The following is a 26,596-nucleotide window of genomic DNA, read 5'->3' as shown; positions in this document are numbered from 1 at the left end:
GGTCTCTGTCTTGAAAGAGCCAAGTCAAATGCAGGTGCTTTGAGTTACATTTGTCCACAGGCAAATGAAAACACAAGAGAGGGCCACTGTTTGCTACATCAACTGATTTGTAGAGCAGCCCAGGAGTCCTTGGAGCAGAGTTGCACTTCTGCAGAGACAAGACTTGAATCTTCTCTTAGCTGCATTGCATCCTAAAGTAGAACTAAAGTTATTATGTGGTTTTATTCCTCTGCCAGGTGGACTTAGGGACTCTTTCTTCATTTTTGTAGAAACTAACTATGACTAACTAACTAACTAACTAACCTTCACTGTAGGTATGCATATATCCTAAAGAAAAATGTAGCAGGAACCTTGGAAACTAAGTGTAACAAAGCTGAACAAATCTGTAATTTATTTAGGAAAAAGTTGAGTTTTGTAAAACGGCATCCTTCTGCACAGGTCTATGTTCTGTCCATAGGTCTATGTCCTGTCCACTATGCCCTCTCCATATGCCCATGCCTTGCTCACAGGTCCTTGCCCTCTATATAGTTCCATACCTTCTCCACAGGTCCAATCAGTGCATCACTTGCTGTTTACTTGATGGATGCTGTCTCACTGCATGGCTTCATTGGCCCAGGATCTTGCAGTAGTTTATTGGCCCTGTTTTTCTAGCCTGTGTCGAGCATGGAGCATCACTTCCATTTAACTCTTCTGGTAAATGCATCTGGTGTGTAAAACCGTTACTGGTTCTAACAGCTGGATTCTTGTTAACTGAGTCCTTTGGGGTGTTATGGCCTTCAGTCCTGCCTTAGAGCAAGAGAAATACATGTTTTGACCCAACTGAACCACAGTGGCCAGCTGACACTCATTGATTCCAAAGACATCTCATGCTGGTCTGAGTTTTCTCATCTACAGAGGAATCTTGACTGGATAACTGCATGTTTTTCTCCACTGACCGACTCAACCCATTCAGTCTCTATCAAAGAGCTCAGAAACTCTGCACCTTGCCAACTCTTAGATCACTGCTGTCTTTCATCTTCACATCTACACAGTTTAAGATCTTTTGAGGGATTTTTACTTCCATTTAAAACATATGAGTATTGATGTTTATTGAAATCCAAAAGCTGGACGGGACCTGGCTCACTTTCACATCCTGGCAACACTTTGCAACCAGTGACATGAGGCACCTTTGCCAGAAGGGCCTGTTTAATCAAAAGCTTTCATCTGAGATGCATTCCACAGTTGTGGGTGGTGAGAAACATTTCCCTGAAGAATGACTGCATAGGGGCATAGTGCTGAGCTTTTCACATATCTTTGACAGGAGGTAAACCTTCTACTGAACAATCTTGCACCAGGTAGCAAGATAACTGCCCTAGAGATGAGCAGTCAGTCAGTAGGCTGATTGCTGCTTGGCTTTACATGGCTTAAATCAAACAGCAAACAGGAATAGCTGCTCTGACATGTTAGAATGGGGGTCATGTTTCCATGGAAGCATGGGAAATTCCCAGGAGCTCACAGAAGAGAAACCAGCCCTGTGTTTGCAGCAGGGAGGGGAACAGTGCTAGAAGAAGGGAGCCTGCTGTGGACAGTTTGTTGTCAGTAGTAGTTAAAGAGTTGTCAAGGCCAAGGTTTGAACTGGAACTTAGAGCTGTGACATGTAGATTGCATTTCCATTACCTCTCTTACAGGTCAGCTAAGGATCAGTGATAAAGCAGCCCTTGAAGGACATACTACAAACCTCCCCACAGCACTCACCCTAGGCATTGGTGGTGGCAGATGTGGGGAGACAAGACTCAAAAGGAAGCTGTAAGCCAAGGCATCACCTTGCCATATCCAGTAAGAGTCTGTGGTGGTTTGAGTAAGAATGCCCCCCCCCCAGGCTCATATGTTTGAATACTTGGTCCTAAGTTGGTGGAACTATTTGGGATGGATTAGGAGGTGTGATCTTGTTGGAGGAGGTATGCCACTGGGAGCCAACTGGGAGGTATGAAACTGGGAGTTTCAAAAGACTGGTACCATTCCCAGTGTATCTTTTGTTCTCTTCCTCCTACTTATGGATCAAGATATAAGCTCACAGCTATTCCTGCCACCATGAACTCTAGCCCTCAGAAACTATAACCCCCAAGTAAACTGTTTCTTCTATAAGTTGCCTTGGTAATAGTGTCTTATCACAGCAGTAGAAAAGTAACTAAGACAGACCCCTGTTACCATAGTTGGGTTTGAAGGATGATAGTACCACTCATTGTGGTTCCTTCTCCAAAGCTGGGACAGTAGGGAAGTCAACAAAGAACCCAAACAGATGTCATATTCTGTGCACTTCCAGTGACCATAAAGTGAGAAACATGCACAGTGTTCTGGTCACAGCAGGGCCTTGCAGCAACATCACTCATCCTTCTTTTCTCCCTGGAATGATGACTCCTCTAAGGACAGTTAGAGCTGAACAGTGGCAGAAGCCCAGGTCAGGATTCTATTCTCAAGGCATGAAGAACATTCCTGGACTTTTGTTTCCTTAGGCTTGTGGGGTTTTTCCCCCCCAGGGAACTTATGTGTGCTGTCCTAATACACATACATCACATACCTTTTTGATCCAGGAGAGTATCCCCCAAACTTGACATTTTTCTTTCCTGTTTTCATCTCTAGCCTCTAGTCCTGTCTAACTAGGTGGTATTATACAGATGTATACAATAGAACAGAGGGGGCAGTAAAAATGATCTCTGGTGCACAACGCAAAAATGCTTTAGCTGCAGTACTATGAACTCCGATATCCTCAAACTTTCAAGGAGAAAGAAAGACAAAGTAACCATCCATGGTTTGCATTGTTCTCAGCATAGCCAGAAAGTACCAGCTGCAGCAGATATTCCCAACATGACTTTTACGCTACAGTTCTTCAGGACATTAAAAGATTAACTGATCCACTGATTCACTGTCAAGAGTCCCAAAGAGAGAACACACTCACCATCCACCAGTTCTCCTCCTATTAAACTCTCTCTCTCTCTCTCTGTATATATATATATATATATATATATATATATATATATATATATATATATATACACATTTACACATATAAACATCTTCACACATGTATATATGCACAGATACACACATGAACACACACGTGTAGCCATAATAGACACATATAGGTGAATAACTCTTGGTATCAAAATTAACCTGAACAAAATGATGCCCAAAGAACTCAGCAATGAACACAATTTACAAGCACACTCCAGCACCAACTGTAACAAGTTAGGACTTGGACAGAGCAACTCCTCACCTGTCAGGAGTAAAGGAACCTGGAGGATCTTTATTTCACCCTCAACCCAGTGGCTATGCCCTGAGTGCGCTAATTGGACTTAGAAACCTAAGAATCCTACTAGCTCATCACAATGGAGAAGCTCACTGGGCACACTGTTTCTTCTCATTATTGAGCATTTTTCCACAAAATGCAGACATGTGCAACCCAGCCTGTCTGACTCTGTGAAGGAGCAGAACTTCCAGAAGTACAGCTGTCAACACCAGTGCTGCTTTGTTACCAGGCAGCTTCCAGGGGCTGAGCTGTGGCTGGGGCTCTGGTGATCTCCACAACCTCTGAAGTGCTGTCCTCTTCACTGCCTGGTCTGCTGCCACTGCCCCTGGCCATCGGGTTGCTGATGCCTCCTTGGGTGGAGGAGCTGGAGGATGCTGCTGAAATGTCAGCCCTGGGGCTTCCCCGGAGAAGCACTGCCCCTCCTTATCTCAGCCTCTCCTTGGCTTTTTGCTCTCCTTACTGTAAAGATCCCAGGCACAGGTAACTTGGAGATCTCTCTTAGCTGTACATGTGATTCTTTTGCCATCTGATTTTTCTGAAGTTGTGGTCTAACTTCGGTATTCTAATGTTCCTGCTATTCATTTGTTCACATCTGAAAGTTCCACAGAAGATTTAGACGTTTGACTTAAAACAGATAAAACAACATAAAACATGGTCCCTTTGCAAAGTGGTAGAATTGAGTGTATTCTTTCTGTTCTTATTTCAAGTCTATGTATATTTCCACATATTCTTCCTCTTTTTTTAAAGAAATTAGATTTTTTTTTAATCTTAGGTGTCTGTGGTACTCAGCCTCTAGTTTCTGATCATCCAAGTAGTATGAAGCATGGGCTTCCTTTCATGTTGTGGGCCTCAAATTAGACCAGCCATTGGTGGGCCATTCCCACAAGATCTATACCTCCATTGCCCCACACATCTATCAGGCAGGATAGATTGTATGCAGAAAGTTTTGGGGCTGAGTTGGGGTCCTAGTCACACCACTAGGAGTTGCCTGGTTACAGAAGATGGTCACTTTAGGCTCTATATCCCCCATTACTTGGAGTCCTCATGAGGGTCACCCTCCTAGAATCCTGGAAATTTCTATTGTGCCAGATTTCCACATCACCTCCCAAATGCACTCCAGTTCCAGTCACCTCTCCTCACACTCTCTTCTTCCTGCACCTGATCCCTTCTGTTCCATTCTCACCTACCCTGTGTCCACCTGCAAAATCTATTCTATTTCTCCTTCCCAGGGAGATCCATGTGACTCAGGATGATTTTTTTTCTAGTTCCATCCATTTGCCTTTGAATTTCATGTCATTTATTTAATAGCTGAGTAACACTCCATTGTGTAAATGTACCACATTTTCTTTATACATTCTTCAGCTGTGGGACATCTAGGTTGTTTCCAGTTTCTGGCTATTATGAATAAAGCCACTATGAACAAATTTGAGCAAGTGTCTTTGTGATAAGATGGAGCATCCTTTGGGTGTATGCCCAACAGTGGAGGGCTGGACTGTGAAATAGATCAATTCTCAGTTTCCAGAGGAGCTGTCATGAGGATTTTCATAGTGGTTGTACACGTTTGGACTCCTACTGGTAATGGGGGAGTGTTCCCCTTTCTCCACATCCTTATCAGCAGGAGCTGTTACTTGTGTTTTTGATCTTAGCCATTCTTACAAGTGTAATATGGATGCTCAGAGTCATTTTGATTTGCATTTCCCTGGTGGCTAAGGATGTTGAAATTTTTTTTTCAAGCCACTTCTCAGCTATTTGGAATTCCTCTATTAAGAATTTTCTGTTTAGATGTGTATCCCATTTTTTTAATTTTTTATTTTGTATATTTGGTTTGTTGATGTCTACTTTCTAGAGTTCCTTAGTTATTTTGGTTATTAGGCCTCTGTCAGATGAGGAGTTTGGGAAAATCTTTTCTCATTTTGTAGGCTGCCTCTTTGTCCTATAGATGGTATCCTTTGCCTTACAGAAGTTTTTCAGTTTCATGAGGTGCCATTTATTGTTGATTTTAGTGCCTGTGCTAACAGTGTTTTGTTCAAGAAGTTGTCTCCTGTGCCAATGCATTCAAGTCTAATCCCCAATTCCTCTTTTATCACTGTCAGTGCATCTGGTTTAATGTTGATGTCTGTGATTCACTTGGATTTGAGTTTTGTGCAGGGTGATAGATTTGGGTCTATTTGCATTCTTCCACAGATATAGATGCAGACATCCAGTTAGACCAGAACAATTTGTTGAAGATGATTTCTTTGTTCTACTGTGTCTTTCTGAATTTTTATATAAAAAAATCAGGTGTATGGATTTTTATCTGGGACTTTGATTTAAACTCATTGGCTGATTATCTGTTTTTATGCCAATACCAGGCAATTTTTATTACCATAACTCTGTAGTACAGATTGAAATTAGGGATGGTGATACCTCTTGAAGTTCTTTTATTGTTCATGATTATTTTAGCTACCCTGGGTTTTTCCATATGAAGTTGAGTACTATCCTTACAAGGTGTACAAAGTATCATGTTCTTCATATATTCTTGATTTTGCTGCTGGAGAAACACTGGTATCAGAGTGCTCTGGACCTGCGGATAACAGCGGTTGTTAAACACATCTTGCCTTCTAACCTGCATGGATAATCACACAAGCCACCTGCCCTTATTGCTGCCTTCGACTCAGTGCCAGGCTTATCACAAACCTGGATTCAACGTTAGACCACTAAGATTGTCTTCCTCTGCTCCATTGCTAGAAAGGGAATTCTTAAAGCCCAATCCATACTCAGAACTTTCTAAATCAGAAACTTGGGGATTGGCAGTATACAGTGCTGTGGGGTGTCTTCCTGTATGCTATGAATATGTGTGGCTCCCACTGGGTAATAAATAAAGCTGTTTGGCTAATGGCGAGTCAGACTAAGGTTAGGCAGTACATTTGAACTGGAGAGAGATAAGAAGAAAGGAAAGTAGGGAGAAGCTGCAAGCAGCTGCCAGGAGAAGCAAGATGTGAAAGTACCAGTAAACCACGAAGCCACATGGCAATGCATAGATTAATAGAAATGGGCTGAGTTAAGTTGAAAGAGCTAGCCAGTAAAAATCCTGAGCCACTGGGCCATACAATTTGTAAGTAATATAAGCCTCTATATGTTGACTTGGGTATGAGTGGCTGTGGGACTGGGCAGGACACAGGAAAACTTATGGCTACACGTTGGTGCCCAGACATGGTAGCAAGAAATTCCACCCAGAATCTGAGAAAACTTTAAAAATAAGATTCTAAAATGGAGCTGAAACCAGCTTCCTAGTTGTGTCTCTCAGACCAGCTGTGATACAGAGACACCAAGGCATGCAGACTTGAGCTACAATATGGTGGGTTCATGGCATGTGGGCTTGACCTACAGCATGGCAGATTCCTGCCAAGGTACACAGAAGTGTCTCCAAGCCTTGCAGCACCCTGCATTGTGAATTTAGCTTTTGCTAGTACAGATAAGGACAATTTTTTTTTTCTGGGCTACATGCTGCTTGATGGAGGTATAAACCCACTGCTTCCCAGAGTTGGCAGTGAGCATGGCTTCCAGAGCAGGCAGTAAATGTACCTCTGCTGTGTTGGGAAACCGAATGGGGCAGAGTCAACAACCAAAGTTTCCACTCAGCTTAATAGCTTAAAATCTCTCCTGGTCAGAGAAGGATTATAGATTCATAATGAGACAGATTCAGATTGAATAAAGCTCTAAATGGTTTACAGTGTGTGTAAAAATGTATGCAGTCTTGGGAGAGAGAGGAAAAGGCATATATGTAGTTATATAAAGAGATGGTTTTAAAAAATAAAGTCTTTAGAGAGATAGTAAAAGTAATATAAAAGTTAAGTCACGTAATGATGAAAATTACACAAAGAATCTGGATACTGCAGATTATTATATTGTCTTTGGGATTTTTAACTGCAGAGAGATACTTGATTGCAGGGGCTGCTCAGTTAAACCAACATGTATATATATTTTTTTTTTTTGGTTTTTTCGAGGCAGGGTTTCTCTGTGTAGCTTTGCGCCTCTCCAGGCTGGCCTCGAACCCACAGAGATCCGCCTGCCTCTGCCTCCCGAGTGCTGGGATTAAAGGCGTGCGCCACCACCGCCCGGCCCAACATGTATATTTTAAAGGCATCTTGACTTCAAAATTTATGTCTAAGGATATATTGCTTTGGAAAAAAGGTTCTTCTTTTCTTTCTACAGAAGATGAGAAGCTGTGGATTTCTTCTAGGTTAACATGGTTCCAACAAGGAAGACCCCCTGAGAGGTCTCCAGATGATCCAACATCCAAAACAGCTTCAAAGCAACTGGCTCAGACAATACAGCCTGACAGACTACTCCAGTCAGTTCTTGACCATTACCCCAAATTTTCTGAGGATCCCTATAAGATTGCCAGTACTCCCAAACAGCAGGAAATAGGATGAGAAGCTATGCTCAAATTCCCAAAATATTGTTTATAAATGTTTATGTTTATTTAAAAGGGGCTGATTATAAATGTGTCTCTAAAGAAGAAAAAGGGATATAGATATGATAGGATGAAATGGTAGATTATTGAATCTATTTTTAAAGAGCAACAACTTATTTGAAATGTTTTATATTGCTATGGATTTTGGTTTACTGATACAAATTTAAAGTTAATTTTGTTATACTATATATATTTCTACTCTTGTTCAAGGTGTTATGTTTATGCAACTCCTCTAAAATTGTAATATATAACTAAAATACAGAATAGTTATTTATGATAATCAAACTTATAGTCATGTTAAGTTTTCTAGGTATACATAGATATATTTCAATTAGGTAGATAATCTTCAAATATTTAAAAGACCTACAGAATATGGCATTTAAATGTTTTAAAAACTTAGACTTTTCTGGACAGTGAGACATGTCTTCTCCTGGCAGCACCAATTACTTCAAAGAGGATGATGGGCATCGAAGAAACTCCATATGGAGTTTGCTTTCTTTATGGCAAAAATAGTCATTTGGGCAAGAAACTGCTCTTGCCTAGACTGCTTGATAATATGTTGTATAAACTGGACATACAGGATCCATAGGAAAATGACCATTGAATTTTACCAAAACAAGGTAAAATGGTCCTTCAGATTCCTGCTTTGCAGAGGAGACTGCCAGACATTTTGCTGGACATGGGAAAGCAACTGATGAACTTTTCCAGAATGGGTGGAACAGTCCTTAAAATTTCCTGCTTCACTGAAAGCTATGCCAGAGAATCTAGGCCTGTAGGCTGAACATAGATGCCCCAATATTACAGGGGAACTTTGGATGACAGTCCATATAGCCAGATGTCTCTGTCATTTCTAGAATTATAGAAGTTGCTTGCAATACACTTCCTGCTTACTTAGGTAATATTATATCCTTCTGGGGTCTTTGATGGAGTTGAAAACTAGATAGTTATAATTATAGTTTTCCTTAGTCATGATAAAAGATAAATTATATATGAAACTTTAGACTCAAAAATAGGATAGATAGAATATTTTCTTTAATTTTTCCAAGTACAAATAGACTAGATATTGTAACTGTAATTCTTGCTTGATAACTGTTTTTTATATGTAATTACTATGTTAAAGTTAAAACCTTCCTTTTTGATTAGACAGAAAAGGGGAAGTGCTGTGGGGTGTCTTTCTGTATACTGTGAATATGTGCAGCTCCCATTGGATAATAAATAAAGCCATTTTGGCCTATGGCAAGAAAGCTTAGAGCCCTGTGGGCAGTCCAAGCAGAGATACAGAGAGAAGAGTGCAGTCAGGGGATATGCCAGGTCAAACTGCCATTCAAGGAGCAACATGTAATGGGGTGCAGGTAAAACCATGTGGGGATACATAGATTAATAGTTATGGATTGAGTTGAGTTATAAGAGCTAGATAGCAAGAAGCTTGACCCATAGGCCATACAGCTTTTAAGTAATATAAGCCTCTGTGTGGGATCAAGTGGCTGCAGGACATGGGTGGGAGAGATTTGTCCCAACTGTGGGGCAGGGCAGGACCGGGAAACTTCCAGCTATGATATCCATCTGAACAGCTGTCACATCTGACTAATGCTCACTTAGTGCTGTAGTTAAGGATACCCAAAGAAAACCACTACAGTCTGAGTGGTTTCAACTGTAGAAATTAGCTCCTCATATCTCATGCGGCCAGAAGTCTAACAGATTATATTCTGGGTGATGCTTCTCTTTCAGGTTCACAGATGTTGTTTTCTTGCTGTGTCCTCACATGCTGTGGTGACAGACATCATCTCTGTGTCTTTTTTCATTCTTCTAATAAGAGCATGCATTGTAGTCTCAGGGACTCCACATTCATGACCCCATCACCCCTGAAGCCTGTCTCCACATACCATCCTAGAAGTTGCATTTCAGTCTGTAGATGGGAGGTACAAGCATTTAGTTCACAGTATTTAAATTTGTGAACCCCAGACAGTACCCAGCCCTGACCAGCCCATCCACATTGATTTAAAAGGGCACCTTCTTTCCTTAGCCATAGCAGGGTATTCACCAGGCCTAAGGAATGCAGCAGCTCACCCAATTCAGATTGCTATCAGAGCAGAAGGTACCATAGCTAGGAAAGCTCTAGCATAATGTGCCATCCAGTCTAGTAGTTTACATTTAATAACTCAATTGTCCTTGTCTTTGTTAGGGATTTTATTGTTGGGAAGAGACACCAAGACCATGGTAACTCTTATAAAGAAAACATTTAATCGGGGTGGCTTGCTTACAGTTTCAGAGGTTCCATTCATTGTCCTTATGACAGGGAGCATGATAGCATGCAGGCAGACATGGTGTTGGAGCTGAAAGTCCTTACATCTTGATAGGCAAGCAACAGGAAATTGACTGAATTTCACACTGAGGGAAGCTTGAACAAAAGAGACCTCAAAGCCCACCCCCATAGTAACATACTTTCTTCAATAAGACCACACCCCTTAATAGTGCCACTCCCTTTGGGGGCTGTCTTCTTTCAAACCACTACAGTCCTCATGACAGGCTTAATAAGATAGGTACCCATTAATTCTTTTCAGTTCCTCTTTTGCCCCTAGCCCTGACCTTTTCTCTCTCTCCAGAGTTGTGCTTTTCCTGGATGTCATGTGGCTGGATCTTGCAGCCTGTCACCTTCTTGATGGGCTTATTTCACTTCAAAATATACAATGACATCTCCCCACATGTTTTCAGTACTTGAAAGGTTATTTCTCTTTATTTTAGAATAGTATTCCAATATATGAACATACCACAACTTATTTATTCATTCACCTTTTTGTTTTGGCCTGAATCAATACATAAGAAAGCCAAGCTACTGAGGAAAACAGCTCACCCACTCCAGTGTAGTTGGTGGGAAGACAAGCAGCTTTGAGACAAAGACATGTGTCTTTGGCAACCATGCTGTCACTACCTCAAGCAAACTTCCCTGGGCTACCAATATCTGAAGCATCTCATTATTTTTTCTACTCAGTGAGTATATATAAGCACTCAGAAACCCCACTGTAGGACAGTAACTACCTATCAATCCATTCCACTGTCCACACATGTGTGCAGTCGTCTCAGCACGGTTTCTCTTCCTAGAAATCTAGGAATTGATCTGAGGAATAATAGGTTAGTCTAGGTGGAAGGGACCTAAGTGCCCTGAGTTGCATCTCTGGTGCTACCCTGTTTCCTGTGTTACTTGCCAGCCACAGGCTGTGTCAAGCTGGCCCAACATGGCTATGACCACCTGTGACACCAAGGCCAGCAAGTCCAACAAGCCTTTCTGACACTTTGGATGAAAGTTCAGCACTGCCCTTGAAAACATGATCCCTTCTGTCAGACTGGATTTGTGACAAGCAGTGTCCCTGCTCAGCCCAGAAAGTGATTGACTATGGGACTTGTATACTTTGTGAAAGGTCTCAAACACAGTTTGCTGTAAAGTTCCTGCTGTCCCCCCACAGGAACTCTGAGCAGAGTGATAACAGAGCTAAAGGGCTGGTGGGGGTTGCTGTGGGTGAGGACCACAGCCTAGATTGCTTGCCAGAGGGACAGCATTTGAAACAGAAGGAATTTCCGCAGGAGAGGGGCTATCTCTCCTGGGCAGATCAGGTATATTTACTGCTCTAACCAGGTGTTCTGGTAACCATCTGGGAGCAGAGTGTATCTGGTCAAGAATGCAGGCCAAACCTCGTCCCCATATAAGGACCGGGTCGGGGCCCTTCCAACGCCCTGTGAGGGGATCTCGCCACATGGCTAGTGGCCGGGTGGCATCTGGAGAAGGGTGCCAGTGTCTGTCAGTGGCAGAGTGCCCTGCAGCATCTAAGGTGAGGAAGTTGAGAACAAACAGAGCATGGCTCAATTGATCTCTGGGGGAGGTAAAATGAAGGTTAGAAGACTTGAGGCAAGCCAACCAGGTCTTTAGGGTCTGGTGGGTCGTTCTATTATGCCCTGTCCCTGGGGATTGTAAGGTATCCCTTGTGGTATGAATAATTTGTAGACTATCACAAAAATTTTTGAAGCCTGTGCTGGTATAAGCAGGGCCATTGTCTGTCTTTATCTTAGCTGGTTTTCCCAAGGCAGAAAAGGCAAGAATGAGGTGAGAAAGAACATCCTTTGTGGCTTTCCCAGCATGAGTAGAGGCGAAGATAAAGCCACTAAAGGTATCTATAGAGACATGGATAAATTTTTGTCTGCCAAATTGGGGCAATGAGTAACATCCATCTGCCAGATTTGGCTGGGAAGAAGGCCTCAAAGGTTGACTCCCAAGTGTGGGACAGGGTGAGAAACAACACAAGAGGGACATTGCTTGACAATTTCTTGGGCCTGTTGTTTAGAGATCTTAAAAAGAAGATGGAGGGTCTGAGGATTTAAATGGTGGATCTTATGGGCAGTTTGGGCCTGTAGGACTGAGCTGATCATGACAGGGAAAGTTAGCCTGGTGGCGGCATCAGCCTGTGCATTGCCATCGGTTAACGGTCCAGGAAGATCACTATGGGCTCTAATATGGCCTATAAAAAATGGGTGTTGGCGAGTCAGGACAAGATGTTGAATCTGGGAGAAAAGTGGGGTGGCATTGGAGGTAGGCCTTATGGTTGGAGAGGTTTCTAACAAGGGGATGGAAAAGGCAATATAGGCACTATCTGTATAGATATTAATAGGTTGATCAGAATAGGTCTGAAAAAACTTTAAAATTGCTGAAAGTTCAACCAACTGTGCTGACCAGAAAGGCGTTAAGCAGAAGGTAGGGCGGCCTTGGGCCACGAAGGCTGCAATACCATTAGCGGAACCATCGGTAAAGACTGTAAGTGCACGAGAAATGGGACCGGTTTTTGTAATTTTTGGAAAGATGAAAGGATGTAGCCAGGCAAAATGGAGCAAGGGGTCATCTGGGAGGTGATTATCCAAGGTCCCCATAAACCCTGCCAAGGCAACCCCCCACTTATCTAAGGTTTGGAACAAAAACTGGGTTTGATCCTTGGGATAGGGTGTGATTATGATATCAGGGTCCTTACCAAAATATTGGTGAGAGGTCTGTTGTCCTTTCATAATGAGTGAGGCCACCTGTTCAGGGTAGATGGAAATGACTCTCGAAAGGGCAGCGGGCATGTGGACCCAGACTAGTATCCTGCCTTTAAGTTTTGGTTCCTGAGCATGTTGCCAAAAGACTCCTGTAGGGGTGTGTGGTGTGGGCAAAACTATTAAATATAGAGGTATGGAATAGGAAATCTGAAAATAAGACTGTTGGTTAATGGCAATGGCTATCTAAATCAAAGCCTCGTTGGCTGCAGGGGAAAGCACACGGGGTGATGTGGGGTCAGGGTCGCCCCGGAGGATCTCATAGAGGGGAAGGAGAGATTCCATAGAAAGTTTAAGATAAGGCCTAAGCCATTGGATATGGCCCAGCAATTGTTGGAAGTCATTTAGGGTATGGAGATGGTCAGTGCGTAACTGGAAGGGAGGAACGAGGACCCGGTTTGAAAGGAGTTCCAACCCCAGGTAATTGAAAGGGTCCTGGGTTTGGACCTTATCTGGAGCAATCTGTAGTCCCAATCTATTAAGGGCTCTACTGAGTTCTGAAAAATATCACTCAAGGGAGATGGGGTCAGGTGTAGCGAGGAGAAGATCATCCATGTAATGTAAGATATATATTTGGGGCCAATTAAGTCTAACAGGGTCCACAGCTTGAGCCACGAATTTCTGGCAGAGAGTAGTTCTGTTGGCCATGCCCTGGGGGTAATACCTTCCATTGGTAGCGAAGCATGGGTCCCTGAAAATTGGGGCAGGGAAGGTTGAATGCAAAATAGGCTCTGTCCTCAGGGTGCAAGGGAATAGTAAAGAAACAATCTTTAAGGTCAATGACCATCTTGTAAAATTTAGCAGGAATGGCCACAGGCGAAAGCAATCTAGGCTGAAGTGTCCCCATAGGCCTCATTACCTTATTTACTGCCCTTAAGTCTTGAAGGAGCCTCCATTTTCCTGACTTCTTTTTGATAACAAATATAGGTGTATTCCAAGGTGAGTTGGAGGGCTCAATGTGGCCAGCCATAAGCTGCTCCTGTACAAACATAGTGGTGGCCTGTAGCTTTTCTTGAGTAAGGGGCCACTGATCCACACAGACAGGGGTCTGGATCATCCAGGTAATTTTGTCTGCATGGGGTAAAGGAAGGTCATTGGCCGCTACTAAAAACCCGAATATCCCAGCCCATGTCTATCCTCCTTGGGAACAGGCTGAATTGGTTGGACTCTCCCCTGAGCTGCCTTGCCCAAGCCTGTGCCAGGGATATAACTCATCTGTAGCATTTGTTGTGTGACTGTAGAGTTTGGGCTATATAAGATTGTTTGCATTTGTGAAAGTATGTCCCTTCCCCAAAGATTAACAGACAGGCCCCGAACCACAAAAGGAATGACAGTCCCCTGGTTTCCTTCCTCGACCTTCCAGGAAAGTGTCCTTGAACTAATTAAAGGATTATTAGACTGACTGATTCCTTTTAAATCAGTGAGGGATGGAACCAGTGGCCAGGCAGATGGCCAGTGAGACTGAGAGATGACTGTGATATCTGCCCCTGTATCCAAAATCCCCTAAAACTTCTTTCCCTCTATAGTAAGGGTGAGAGTAGGACAATCCTGAGTAACAGGCTGGACCCAGTAGGCATCCGAGGAGCCCAATCCAGCTGACCCCTGAGGGGTGTTTGTAATTGACACAGACAGATGAGGGTAGAGGAACTAGCTGTGCCAGGCGCGTACCTTGAGGAATCGTGACCATGCCATTTACAGCAGTGGCCAGAATCTTAATTTCACCTGTGAAATCACTATCTATTATGCCAGGCTAAACCTGGACCCCTCAGAGGGCTGCAGAAGCACGGCCAAGGACAAGCGTGCAAACATTAGGAGGTAAGGGCCCTGTCACCCCTGTAGGGATGACCTGAGCCCCTTCAAGGGAGTTTAATACTGTTTCGGTGGTGGCACACAAGTCCAATCTGGCACTGCCTGGAGTTGCTCGAGAAAGCGCTCGGGGGTCTTAGGGCAGGTAGAGGGGGAGTGAAAGGCTTCTTTTAAGATTTTTTTCTCCTATATTAATAAGCTCTTGTATGTCAGGGGAATATTTATAGACCTAAGAATGTCACTAATAAGCTTCCAGTAAGAAAATGTAGTGATGGGAACCTTCTCTAGTCCAAAAGTCCTGTAGAAATCATCTAAACATTCACCAAGGCGTGCCCAACTTTTTTCATCTATGGTTCCTCCTTGGGGGAACCAAGGACATGTGTCTATAATATAATCAAAAAAGGCTTTTTTTCTTTACCTTAGTTCCTTGTATTTTGAGGGCTTCTTTTAGGCCAGAAAGGAATAAATCTTGTGACGACATTGTCTGTCCCGTGGCTCGTCACTTTCTTACCTGCGTCGTCTCTGCTCTCCTCCTGGATCGCGTCCTGAACTCGGCGATTTCAGGGGGATCCAACAACTTCACCAAGGCCTTGGTCTTCCTCCCGGAGACAACGTTCCGAATCCTCAAGAGGTGGTTTCATCCATGTTGGGTGCCAGTTGCCCCGCCTGCAGGGCTACAATGGATTCTCGACCACCCTAAGGAGGGAATGTAGGGACAGGAGATACAAAGGAAAATACACCAAGTCTAGATTTTGATCAAGGTGCAACTTTATTTTTCTCCAGAAGGGTTTATATAGTTCCTGCAGGGTAGGGGGATCAAAAAGCTGTCATCTGCATAAGGTGGGGCAAGCTAACAGGATGTTTGTATAGGATGTTTACAGGGTGAAAGAGTCAAGGGCTCTGACTCAATGTCCTGTTACTAGGCAACCTGACTGTAAGATGATCTAGCTCCCTGTCTTATTGGGGGTCTATATTTTTCCACTAACTAGAGATTCTGTCCTTGTCCCTGACTCCTGTGCCTCTGTAATTCCTATGGGTCTGTAGGACTTGACTCCTTGGCGGCATCACTCCTTGGACTCTTCTGTCTTGCTTCTCTCCCACCTTGAACTGAATGCTGACTCTTAGAAGGAGTTGTGAGATCAGGGATTAATCAAGAAATCCTCCATCATCATTCAAGCTTTATGACTTTTTGAGTCACAGAACTGAGCAATATTGTGATACTCAGGATAGGAAATAGTGTTCTTGTAAAATTCCATTTTATATATACATGAAAATGAAAATAGTACAAGGCATATAGTTTACATGCATAAGTGTTTAACCCATTGGAACCTGGCATCTCTGTAGAAAGTAGTATAAAGATCAAAGCCAGGGCCTGGTACTTCCTTCCTCACTTGAGCAGGACTCACCTGTTTTCTGGTGGGGTCCACATGGTCTGAACACCAGAACCAGGTGCCTTGCTGACTGTACCTGTGGCTTAGAAATGTGGCTGCCTCCTGTGAGGTTGTTGAAGGGTTCTCTGATAACAGGAGTGTGATTCTTTAGCAGAGGCTAAGGCCACCTCAGAAATGTAGAAGGCTCATGGGAGTCTAAACTTGGCAGTCTCAGTGAATTAAGGTGAATTCCTTCAACATAGCTCATTTCTCTTTATGGAAACATTCAGTTGAACCTTTGACTCAGCTGTAGTTGATCACAGCTAAAGCTAATGATAAAAATTATCTTACTGAGTTAAAACAAAGGGGTTTTCACAGTGTCTCATTGTACCATGCCCCTTTAACCTCAGCTACTCTTACTCCAGGAAGATCAAGAGCACTGGAGCCTAGGAGTCCCTGGCCAGGCTTTGCAACATAGCAACATAATGGCTATGCTCCTCCCACCGCAAAGCCGCTGTATGCAAACTTCCACTGCCATTCTAGAAGGCTTGCTTTAGAGAACTTTGCATGGATGTGCCTTGTTCAAGTGCTGCTGGCCAGCACACAGGTTCACAGAGGTATAGTGAGCCTGTGGCATCAACTAGGCCTCCTAAATTGTTTCTTTCCATGTGACTGTTAACTGCTGAATTGTTTCCTGGGATTCATATACCGAAGTCCAAACTCTAGTACTTCAGGATGTGTCTGTATTTTGAGGATATGTTCTTTTATTTATTCTTCATTGCTATCGATAAAATCTTTAACATAGTAATTGAAGTAAAATGAGGTCATAAGGGTGGGCCCTAATCTGTAACAAGAAAATATTGGGAAGCTGACAGAGACACCTGGCACATATGTGCACACACAGATGACACGTGAACAGTATGAAGATGTCACCATCTGCAAACTATGCTGGAAGCCCCAGGAGAAACCAGTACTGCCAACATCTTGATCTTTGACTCCAGCCTCTATATATGTGAGAAAACAAGTGTCATTGCTAGAGCCACCCAGGCAGTGGTACTCCATAAGGCAGCCATAGCCAGCTCCCATGACAGTACATACACCTAATTTTTACTTTTGTTCTGCATGAGCAACAAGTAGCAAAGCATTGTCCTAATTTAACTACACAGTCTCCCCTTCTCCTAGAAACCAAAGAGAAAGCTTCTCAGCTCTGTTTCCAAATGCTTTTCTCATACCAGCTGTTACATTTTCTTAGAATAATGATATGTAAACAATAATTCTGGGTCAATTCCAAGGTTTATGATCAACCCACAACTCCTCAAAAAATGTATGATGTATGTATACATTCTACTAAGTTATTGAATGAAACAGTTTTACAGTTGGGAAGGCAACCATGAAACTGATTGAGGAAAACATTTTTCAGTGGAAAAAGTGTTTTAAGAATCTTAGTGAAATATTTATCTAGATACTACCAAAGAGCAGTCTTCATAAACTGGAAGGCAAATCTGCCTTGATGGAAATTTTCAGTTGCTTCTGAGAACAGGGATAACCTTACAAAGAATTTTAAATATAGGCTAGAAGGACTGTTTTAGCTTCCAGACTTTAGTATAATTAGAACTGGCTAATTATGAAAATTCACCCTTCCTGGTGGAATGCTAGGAATTCTCAGACCATAGAATCCCAGCTTTTTCTGCGATTCACTGGCACACTTGTGTAGTTGAAAGTTTTCCTGTGTCCCACCTGACCCGTGGTCAGGACAAATCTCTCTCACCCGCTGGTCCCAAAGCCACTCAGACCCAAGTAACATACACAGGCTAATATTATTTTTAAACTATGGCCATGGCAGGCTTCTTGTTATCTAGTTCTTATATCTTAAATTAACCCATTTCTATAAATCTATACTTTGCCACATGGCTTGTGGCTTACCAGTACTTTTACATTTTGCTTCTCATGGTGGCAGCTGGTAGTGTCTCCTCTGCTCTGTCTTTCTCTTTCCTCTCTATCTGTTTGAATTTTTTTCCTGCCTCTAAGCTGCCTTGCCATAGGCCAAATGGCTTTCTTTATCAACCAATCAGAGCAACATATATTCATAGCATACAGAAAGACATTTCTCCATTACAGTTGTGTCTAGGTGATATTTCCAATCCTCCTACAGGACTTTGACTCAAAACATCTGTGCTGGATATCTTTACATCAACATGACACAAGCTATAACCATCTGAGAGAACCTCAATTAAGAAAATGCTTCCATAACATCAGGCTGCAGGCAAACCTATAGGGAATTTTATTAATTAGTAATTAATGAGTAAGTGTCTATCCCACTGTGGGTGCTGCCATCCCTGGGCTCGTGGTTCTGGGTTCTATAAGAAATCAGGCTGAGCAAGCCATGGGGAGCAAGCCAGTAAGGAGCACACCGCTCCATGGTCGCTGCTTCAGTTCCTGCCTCCAGGTTCCTACCTGGTTTGAGCTCCTGTCCTGACTTCCTTTTAAGATGAAAAGTGATGTGGAAGTGTAAGCCAAATAAATCCTTTCCTTCCCAAGTTGCTTTGGTCATGGTGTTTCATCACAGCTGGGAATGCAGCTCAGCATTAAAGCTTTGTCTAATATGAGTGATGCCTTAAGTTCAACCCTCAGTGTGAGTCCACATGCATGTGCTCAGGTACACACCACACACACACACACACACACACACACACACACACACACACACACTCTAAAAAGCTTGATAACTGGCAATGACCTGTAATCAGGATCTTATGAATTCTAGGCCAGCCTGGACTATGTAGTGAAATCTTGTTTCAACTCAGTTTTCTCTAATGGTTGCTATTACTGAAGACTTTTTATATACTTAGCAGGCATTTTTTTTTTCTCATGCAATAGCCAACTTTATTGAGAGCATCAAACAGCTTATACTCTGAGGGTTAATAAGTCACATGCATAAAGTATATAATCACAAAGACAAGTCACACATCATAGGCAAGCCACATGTGGCAAAAGCATGTTTTTCCATGGAGACATATAATGAATACTCTGAAGTAAACCCACCCTTATCCTCTGCACCTGGGAGGAACACAAAGACACATTCCAAAAAAGATTCTGTGTTTTGGAGAAACTGAGGTCACAAGACTCTTGGCTTAGTTTCTTGGAGTTTTCTCACAAGTGCTCAGAAATCTTCTCATGCTACTCCATTCCTGGACCCTGTCCAACACCTCCACCTTTTTTTAAATTTTTTTTTTATTTTTTAAATTACACTCATCACTCATGATATTCATTACTTACACTCATGATATTAATCACATTTGTGGTATTCATAGATTACATTCGCAGTATTCATTCAAATATATATATATATATATATATATATATATATATATATATATATATAAAAAAATTTTAAATGTCAAATGTCATTTTTTTGAAGGGGGTAGGAGGTTAAATACAGGCTTACAGCACAATGGGAGGACCCCCGAGGGCAGAAGTTCGCTACTGATGTTTTACAATCTTGCATCTAAGCTGTTAACGCCCATTATTCAGGATACACACACAAGGAACTTCCCTTAAGCATTCAGGAAGGTGGAATCTGGCAGGGAATTAGCATTGGGAGGATATCAAGGTCAAGGTCTGTAAGCAAGGCAACAGTTACCCAAAATGGGGGCCAGGGCCCTGCAGGTCCCCCTTTTATTAAAAAATGAGCTTCTGACTTGGGTTGTGTGGGACGTCAGCAGGTCACCTTACCCGTCATGGAGATGCCTTAGCAGGCATTTGTATTTCTTGTTTGGAAAGCTGTCTGCTCATTTCATTTCTCTACTTACTGTTAGTTTCTTGTTTACTTCTCTGAGACTTTTGCATATTCTAGATACTAATCCTCTCACAGATGTATAGCTAGCATGAATTTTCCCATTCTGTAGGCTGTGTCCTTCACTCAAGTACTATTTCTTTTGCTGTGCAAAAGTTTTTAACTGCACAAAGTACAATTTGTCCATTGGCATTATTTCTTCAGCAAATAGACTCCTATCAGAAAATTCTTTCCCACACCTCTATCTTAAAATGATTCTCCTGCTTTTATCTCTAACTGATTCTGAGTTTCAGGTCTAACATGAAGGCCTCTGATACATTTGGAGTTTATTTTTTGAACATCATTTTAGCATGAGGTCAAAGAGATTCATGAGCCTCTACCCCTAACTGAGGCGGTATGGACAGTTGATGGCCTTTTGGGAAGGATACATGAGTTTTGTTTTGTTTTTTTAAAGGATGTGCATCCAAGTAGGCTGACCATATTCCAGTGGGTGTCCCCATATCCAGAGTATATGAGTAGCACAAAATGTTTGAACAGGATGCTTCCTTCATTCTAGCTAGCTCTCATAGTACTGGAAGGTACTCACTCACATGTGAATCCTGTGACCTCCAATAATGACTGGTGGTTTACTAATAGTTTTTAAAGAGCAGAAAGTTGAAAGGTAAGAAGGTAAGTAGTTGGGGTGGATCTTGGAGGAATTAAGGGGAGTAACTGAGGGTGAATATATATGATCAAAATATATTGTATGAAAATTTCAAAGAATTAATAAAAAGAATTTTAATTTCAATTATAGTCTTCATGTAAGCAGGAAAAACAACAACTTTAAACTCATATGGAATACAAAAGACCCTGGGTAGTCAAACAACACTTAGCAAAAGAATGATACAAGAGATATCACCATTCCTGATTTCAAATTATACTACAACATTATGGTACCAAAAACACCACTGAAAGGGCACACAACTGGATAAATTAGTGGGATAAATTAGAGAATCAGTGTATAAACTCAGCTATGATAGAATTCCTAGCCACTCTCCCAGCTACATGACTACATATGCGCTGTCCAGTAGTAGCCAAGCAAGAGGCTTAGTCATTACAGGACCTTATGTCCTACATAATCTGTGTGCTGTATGATCATGTAATTTATGCACAGTGTGATCATGCAATCTATGTGAATGCTTGGCATAGCTATGTAAGCCCACATGCACATGTGTGTGTGTTTGTGGAATCCATAAAAAGCAGGTCACAGACCCCTCCCTCCTCTCTCCCTGCACAACCATTTTGATAGGCCTAAGCATTCCTCTCTGTTCCTCCTCTTAATAAACTCTTTTAGTGGGTTTTGTAGTGCCTTGTGGCTTTTTTGAATCGTAAACAGCACTGGTTAATGAATAACACAGCACCACATAATAACTAACAAGCTACAGATAAGAAATTTTTAAAATAATATGCCCAAAGTATATATTAAACAAAAGCCTCTTCAACAAATTGTGCTAGGAAGAAACATATGCTGTACTCCTGATCTTGTAGCATCCTTTCATGTCCAGAAATCACTGTTTAATTCTGACCCTTCCCAATTTGGCTTTTACAACTCATTTCATTCCCTCTTCCATGATTGTTCCTGAACCTTGATGAGGGGCATGACACAGATTTTCTATGTGTGGCTGAGCATTCCATAGTAATTTTTCTCTGCACTTTGACCAGTTCTGAGTTTCTGGACTAACCACCATCCACTGCATAAAGAAACTTTTCTGATTATGTCTGAGAGCTGCACTAATATGTAGAGATAGAAATATAAAATTAGAAGGCAGTTTGATGATATGTCTATTTAGCAAAATACTAGTAGTATTTTGGGACCTATGAGCTCCCCAAATATTGATTCTTTGACAGATTTGCATATGTTTCTTTCTGTGTAGTAAGTCTTAAGTCCAATAAGAAAGCAGTTGGTTGCATCCATTAACATTTGTGCCATTATTTCATTCACATGTATATATTGCTGTTGATACATCAGTCATTATTGCAGTTCACAGGGTTCACATGTGAGTACCTTCTAGTACTACGAGAGGTAGCTAGCATGGAGGAAGCATCCTGCTCAAATAACAATTTGATTTTGCCATGTTTTATGACCAGTGCATATGCTGTCTTCAGCAACAAGATCTTAGCATTGACTTCAGGTGGGCAACCAAGAGCAATGGCAATATCCTTTATTTCTTTTGGGGGAAAGTAGTCTCTGAGACACCTCTTACAGTCTGAGGGGGGTATTCTTTACCGATTTTGGGCTTTTTGTTTGGCAGCCTATGGCTTCTTGGATGATTATAATCCCTGTGTAGGGTAACTCCAATTAAATAATATTTTTATGAATACACACACACACACACACACACACACACACACACACACATGAAGTTTATAAAATAGTAGGTTTCTATATAGCCACCAGATTCCTAGTGTCAATTGTCACTCCCTAGGCCTATTCTCTGGCCTATCCTCCCATTGATCCTCCCACTAAAACCTCCCTCCCCAGTATTCCACCTTAGCTCTTCATACTACCTCTGTACTATCCCTCCCCTTCCCTTAAAATATTTCGTTCCCCTCCCCATCAATAGTCTCTTTCTAATTTCTAAGTTGTACAGACATTCTGAATTAAACACAAAAATATAAATGTTTGATACTAAGACACTCATATAAGTGAGAATATAATTTTGTCTTTCTGGGTCTGGGTTACCTCACTTAGTATAATGTTTTCTAGATCCACATATTTGCCTGAAAAATTCATAATTTCATTTTTCTTTATAGCTGAATAAAATTCCACTCTATGTAGACACCACATTTTTATTTTCCATTCATTGGTTGATGGATATCTAGGCTGTTCCCATGTCTTAGCTATTGTGAAAAGAGAAGAGCTATCAATATAGTTGAGCATGTGATTTTGTAGTAGGAAAGAGCATTTTTTTTTTGGGTATATGATTAGAAGAAGAAGAGGTGGAGAAGGAGGAGGAAGAAGAAGAAGAGGAAGAAGAAGAAGGATGAAGAGGAGGAGGAGGAGAAGATGAAGGAGGAGAAGGAGAAGAAGAAAGAGAAGGAGGAGAAGGAGAAGGAGAAGAGTGGATGTCTGATAAAGCAGAAATACAATACCAGGCATGGGAAACCCTATTTTAGGTTGTTGGTCAGGTTTGGTCCAAAAGACTAACAAAACCTAGGAAACAATTGTGATTGCCCTTGGTTGCTCCCCAGAGGTGGAAGGTAAGTTCCTATAGCTGAAGACCTCATACACATTAGGTACAAAGCCCAGAGGCCTCTGATATAGAATTACCTGAATGCCTTCTCCTTGAGAAGATACCATGCAAGCTTCCAAAGGAGGGATGCAACCAACAGTCCTGTCCTGCTATGATACCTATGAACCACAACAATGACCAGCATGCCATGATAGCACTAAGGGCACAGTAGTGGTACACATACCTTAGTGGTAACCAACAGCACTATAATTGGACTTCAGAACTGCTCAAAAGAGGGCAATAATCCTAGGTACCCAAAACCTATATAATTACCCAGGACTAATGAAGTCATAGATAGGAGAATATACAAGCATACTTTACTAAAACATCATCATACCTAACCACACTCTAAATATTTATCCTTATATTCACAAATAAGTGTAGTTTTCCTGACGCAGCAAGGAAACTTCTCTTTAAAACAGATGGAGAACATTACAGAAAACTGCAATCAATCAAAATGCAGAGTTCTGGAACCCAGTCCAGTTGGACACATCTACAATACACCTCCTACACCTAAGATTGAGGGAACATTAGGGAACAGGAGGCTAGAAAGCTTGTAAGAGCCATAGGATCAGGAGTTTGCTATAAAACTGTGTCTTTTTAGTAATGTCAGATGCTACACCCATAAAGTATCATCAACATGACCAAACAAGAGCAAACAGCAATAGACAAGCCAACATGAACAGGGGAAAGACCACAAGTCCTCAAACCTACACAAAGAACTACAGGCACATTCTTGTCCACCATTGAAAATACCCCAGTTTCATCCTCAGCATTATAGCAGATCACCTTCAGGGGCCTGTCTTTCCTCTCTGACTCTAATTCCTGGGGAATCCAAAGATTCTCACAACAGACACAGCTTTCCTCCTTCCTGTGGGCCCTCAGCCCTTCACTTCTAGTCCATCCCTATTCCTTCTTGTCAGCCCCTTATATCTAGAACCATGTTCTACTAGGGACCTCCAGTGGTCACACCTGGCAGGGACTTAGAAACACTCCCTGACAAGCAACCCATACCCACAACACTATCCTAAGATCCAGAGAAGGTAACAGAAACCAGGGAACAGAACACCAACCCAACAAATAAGAAGACCAGATATCAACACCTAGAATCACAATCACCACAAAATCAGACGCCTGGACAACGATGTAAAAAACACACCATGACAGACAAGATAGTACACCTCCACTAGATCCCCGCCAACCTTCTACTACAGTAGGCCCTGAGAAATGCTGAACATAGCTGAAGAACAAGGCAAGAACTTTCAAATAGCTGCTATGAATATATTCACAGTCCTTAAAGAGGATATGAATAAATATATTAATGAATTCTTTGAAAACACAAACAAGCAATGGAATGAAATGAATAATATAATTCAAAACTTGAAAGTAGGAATAAACTCACTAAATAAAACTCAACTGAGAGAAAACAAGTAAAAAAATTAGGAAGTCAAACAAAAAAAAACCCTTAGAGGTAAGCCTCTCCAATAGAACACACGACATAGAAGGGAGCCTCTTAGATACTGAAGACAAGATAGAAGAAATGGATACTCAAGTCAAAGAAAATGTTAAATCTAAAAAAACCCAGGGACAAAACATCCAGGTGCTGCACAACAGTTTCCTCTGAGATTAAAACATCCCTTCCTGCAGAGAAGCCCTTAAATAGAAAGGTAAACAACTTAAAATATCTTCAGGAAGTTCCTGAAACTGACCAGATTCACTAGGCCTCTGAGGGCCTGGACAAAGTAAACAATGCAACCTGAGAGTATTTCTTAGATGAAATGATGCTGGGTGGCAAAGAAGATTCTCAGAGGAAACAAGCTCCAAAGAAGATCCGTGAGACCAGACCAGCTCCCTGAAGAAACAAAATCAGCTGACCTGTCTGGACGAGGCTTAGAGCAGTGTCACTTGGAAAGGACACCACTCCCCCACCTGTTGAACTACCTGAAGGATATGCAGTGTGATCTAGGTTTCCCAGCTTTTTGAGCTTTCACCCATATTGGGATCAGCCTTGTAGATACATCTGGTTTTTTTTTTTTTTTTTCAAGATTTATTTATTTATTATATATACAGTATTCTGTCTACACATATCCATACAGGTCAGAAGAGGGCACCAGATCTCATTACAGATGGTTGTGAGTCACCATATGGTTGCTGGGAATTGAACTCAGGACCTTTGGAAAAACAAGCAGTGCTCTTAACCTCTGAGCCATCTCTCCAGCCAGATACAGCTGTTTTTGAGTCATTTCTGCTTTGAGTAACCTCTTACCCATAATCCTGTAAGTGACTCCAGTAAAATCCATTGGTTTACCAAATTGCACTTTTTTTTGTTGTTTGTTTGTTTTTTTTGAGACAGGGTTTCTCTGTGTAGCTTTTTGCCTTTCCTGGTACTCACTCTGTAGCCCAGGCCAGCCTAGAACTCAGAAAGCTCCATCTGCCTCTGTCTTCCAAGTGCTGGGATTAAAAGTGTGGCCACCACTACCAGCTCCAAGTTGGACTTTAATGATATCTGTACTTGGTCTGTTGTGGATTGTCTATATAGATAGGATGAGTTGATGTGTGTGTTGTGTTCCTTCCCAGGAAAGATTTTGTCACACAACAGGAAATCTGGATCACTATGAAAAGACCAAATCTAAGAATAATATGAATAAAGGAAGATAAAGAAATTCAGGTCAAAGGAACAGAAAATATTTTCAACAAAATTATAGAAGAAAAATTTCCTAATCTAAAGAAGGAGTTTCCTATCAAGATACAAGAAGCAGACAGAATATCAAATAGATTGAACCAGAAAAGAAATTCCCCACAACACACAATAATCAAAGTACTGAATGTATAGAACAAATAAAGACTATTAAAAGCTGCAAGGGAAAAAGACCAAGTAACATATAAAGGCAGACCTATTACAGTAATACCTCATGGAGACTTTAAAAGATAGAAGGGCCTGCAGATGTTCTACAGACTCTAACAGACCACAAAGTCCAGCCCAGGTTACTGCAGTGAGCAAAACTTTCAATCACTGTAGATGGATAAAATAAAACAGTCCATGATAAACCAAATTTAAACTATATATATATATTTGTGTATATATATATATATATATATATATTTGTGTATATATATATATATATACAAATCCAGCTCTAAAGGAGTCATTAGAAGGAAAACTCCAACCTAATGATGTTAACAACACCAAAGAAAATACAAGGAATAAATAAAAATGGGGAATAAACACCATAGTAATAAAATAACAGGAATCACCAAACACTGCTCATTGATAGCTCTCTATATCAAAGGTCTCAATTCTCCAATAAAAAGACAGAGTCTAACATACTGGTAACAAAAATAAGATCCATCTTTCTGCTTCATCCAAGAAACACACCTCAACATCAAGGATACACATTATCCCAGGGTAAAGTGTTGGAAAAAGATATTCCAAGCAAATAAACCTAAGAAGTAAGCTTTTGTAGACATTCTAATATCTTACAAAATAGACTTTAAACCAAAACTAATCAGAAGAGATAGGGAAGGACACTGCATATT

This window comes from Peromyscus leucopus, chromosome 2 (assembly GCF_004664715.2).
Source record: "Peromyscus leucopus breed LL Stock chromosome 2, UCI_PerLeu_2.1, whole genome shotgun sequence".
Taxonomy (NCBI): Eukaryota; Metazoa; Chordata; class Mammalia; order Rodentia; family Cricetidae; genus Peromyscus; species Peromyscus leucopus.
This window is presented reverse-complemented; position numbering follows the sequence as displayed.